Source organism: Carlito syrichta, unplaced genomic scaffold (assembly GCF_000164805.1).
Source record: "Carlito syrichta isolate Samal-C Ts95f unplaced genomic scaffold, Tarsius_syrichta-2.0.1 Scaffold135578, whole genome shotgun sequence".
NCBI classification, from domain to species: domain Eukaryota; kingdom Metazoa; phylum Chordata; class Mammalia; order Primates; family Tarsiidae; genus Carlito; species Carlito syrichta.
In genome coordinates this window covers 461,919-465,031 of record NW_007079674.1, presented here as the reverse complement: position 1 = coordinate 465,031, position 3,113 = coordinate 461,919, and the positions used below count along the sequence as shown (strand labels likewise).

The 3,113-nt window shown below is 51.7% G+C and overlaps 1 protein-coding gene across 2 annotated transcripts in view; it reads right to left on the bottom strand.

Annotated features, from left to right (window-relative positions):
• Positions 1-3,113, bottom strand: part of MAPK1IP1L (mitogen-activated protein kinase 1 interacting protein 1 like) — an 11,059-nt gene that overhangs the window by 7,388 nt on the left and 558 nt on the right. The window contains exon 1 of one of the 2 annotated variants that reach the window (XM_008049406.1): positions 1,268-1,301. The exons of the other annotated variant lie outside the window; for it this stretch is intronic. The gene's annotated coding sequence lies outside the window, so the exon portion shown is untranslated. Of the gene's footprint in view, positions 1-1,267; positions 1,302-3,113 lie in introns of those variants that run through there. 2 annotated transcript variants of the gene reach the window in all.

Below are 3,113 nucleotides of genomic sequence, written 5' to 3'. Positions count from 1 at the left end.
TCCACTCACCTCAGCCTCCCAAGGCGCGGGATTACAGGCTGAGCCACCAAGCCCAGCTCTCCTGTATACTTTAAATCATTGCTAGATTACTTATAATACCTAACACAATGTAAATACCATATAGTTACTTTACTTTTTTTTTTTTTTGTGAGTTGGAGTCTCACTCTGTCACCCAGGCTAGAGTGCAGTGGCATGCTCACAGTCACTGCAGCCTTGACCAGCTGCTAGGCTTAGGTGATCCTTCCACCTCAGCCTTTCAAGTAGGTGAACCATAGGCATGTGCCATCATGCCCAGCTAAGTTTTTGATTTATTGTAGAGATGAGGTTTCGCCATGTTGCCCAGGTTGGTCTCGAACCTGCGGGTTCAGGCAATAGTCTCACTTCTGCCTCTCCTCCCAAAATTTAGATGTTCTAAAAACCCATTCCAAGCTGGGAGTTGTGGAGAGGTTTAAGAAAGCTGAACTCTAAATTACTAGCAACTACTGAAAAGGGCTATATTCCAAAGGGCCATCAAATTGCGACAGAGTGATAAACAGTTTGGTACTGCACAGTTATGAAATCCATACATCAATTCTTTTGACTAAGTCATGACAAAGATAAACGTCTTAATAAGAGACCATTCTCTCACTGGTAAGAATTATAATTCCTGGCTACTTCACAGATAACTAAAAGTAAAACACTCAATAATCTATAAAGTGCTACCCACATACAAGACTGTTTACTAGTGGAAATGAAGGGAAATCAGGATTTCTGCATTGATTTTTTTAGTGTGGAGGTGATAGTATGTATTGTATTGAAAATATTAATTCTAGCCGGGCTCGGTGGCTCAGCCTGTAATCCCGCGCCTTTGGGAGGCTGAGGTGAGTAAATTGCCTGAGCCCGCGGGTTCGAAACCCGCCTGGGCAGCCAGACCTCATCTCTACAATAAATAAAAAAATCAGCTGGGCGTGGTAGTGTGCGCCTGTAATTCCAGCTACTCGGAAGGCTGAGGTGGAAGGATCGCCGGAGTCCAGTAGGTCGAGGCTGCGGTGGCTGGGAGCGGCCACTGCACTCCAGTCTGGGCGACAGAGTGAGACTCCAACTCAAAAAAAAAAAAAGAAAATGTTAATTCTGAGCTGGGCATGGTGGTTCACGTCTATAATCCCAGCACTTTGAGAGGCTGAAGCGAGAGGATTGCCTGAGTCCAGGGGTTCGAGACCAGTCTGGGCAAGTTGGCGAGACCTTATCTCTACAATAAAGAAAAATTAGTAGGGCATGTGGTACACACCTGTGGTTCCAGCTACTTGGAAGGCTGAGGCAGAAGGATCGTCTGAGCCCTTGCAGGTCGAGCAGAACTACTGCACTCCAGCCTGGGCTACAGAGAAGACTCCAACTCAAAAAAAAAGAAAAAAAATTTAAATTCTGAATTAGCATACATGCTAGTTTTGAGTATTGGCTCACTTATCCAATTATGCTCCATTTTTTAAACTTGGGCAACTCAAAAATTGGGGTTTTGAACATTTTAAATGTACAGGCTCAGCACCCCAAATCCAAAGATCTCCAACCTCTGAAACTTTGAAACTCTGAAACTTTCTGAATGCAGACATGATTCTCCGCGGAAATACTCATTAGAGCATTTCTAGTTTTGGATGCTTAACTGGTGTATACAAATATTCCCAAAGCCAAAAATTCTAAAATCTGAAACACTACTGGCTCCAAGCATTTGGGATAAGGATTACTCAACCTGCAACGCTTTACATTTATTCCCTCATTGGATCCCACATGCCAGGCACTGTGCTGGGCTTTGAGGAAGTGAGCAGCACTGCATGGAGACTCTTGAGAGGGGGTATTTTTGCTGTCTATACCAGCAGTAAGGACAGAGCTGAGAACTTGAGGGTGGGTGGGGACGGGCCCTAGGGGAGCAGTTCAGATTGGAATACAGCAAGAAAGGGAGGGGGTGTGGCAAGTCTTAGCCGAGAGGAGTGAGCCCATGTGAAGAAACAGGTTGGTAATGCTGGGAGGACTAAATGGGACTCCAGCCGTTGAATACCTAAAACTGAGGCTAAGTGGGCCACAAAGTCCACAGGGAGAAGCCAGAGCGCGAAGGCGTGACTCTCCAGCCAGGACTGCAGTTCTCCCGAGCTGCTCACCTCGGACAAGCCCAATGCTCCCAGCTTTCAGCAAAGGGGATTAGGGGAGCCCGCCACTCCACAGATTCGTTGTGAGCCTCTTCAGTCAAGGAACCTCTAAAATTAAAGGGACGTTCCCAAGTTGGGCAAAAAACCTATTTGGTGACGGAACCTGACCCACAATTGCAGTTCTGGCAACCCCACCTTCTGCACACATGCCAATGTGGGTCGGGTGGCGGCCGGCTCGTCTAGGGAGCAGCTCTCTTCCCAATTCCGGGACACACTGGCCCCAGGGCTTCAGTGGAGAGACGGGGGCGGGTGAGACCCACTCCTGGAGGGGAAAAGGCCAACCCAACGCGCGAACTGCTAGCCAACTCAGGGGCTCAGGGACCTCAGCGCAAGTGCCACCTTCTCTCTTCCCGCCCCCAGGACCCGCCTGGACGCGGAGCTTGCGAAAGGCTTCGAAGGCTGCCCTGGCCGCCACAAGGGCTCGTTTTCAAAACAGGCCTGGACAGCCACCAAGCGTGCGTTTCTCTAGGAGTAATCCTAAAAAAGTTTTCCGGCTGGCCAGACGCTTTAACGTTCGAGTCTTGTTCCAATCAAAGCAGGACGCTCGGCGTTCAAGGTGAAGAGGAAGACGGCTCAGCCACGGACAAGCCGTCGTGCACAGGCGGCCTCAAACTCGAAAGAGGAGCGCCCCGGGGGATTCCAGCCCGCCCCGGCATCCAATTCAGTGAGGGGACCAGCCCCCTGGGGGCATCCAGCCGCGTCCCGGGACCAGCCCCCCGGAACCGGCCGGGGCGCCCGCCGTCGCGGGCTGCTTGTACAAGCCGGGGTCCTGGAGGGGCCCTCTCGGGCTCTCCCCTCCCCTGTCGCTAGACACCACCGAGCGGGTGCCGCGGGATCAGGCCCCGGGGCGCGAGGCCCGCAGCCTCCCAGGGACGAACGAACAAAGGCCGCCCGGGCCCGGCCGAAGCCGCAGGCCTCGGAGCGGGTCGCGCCGCC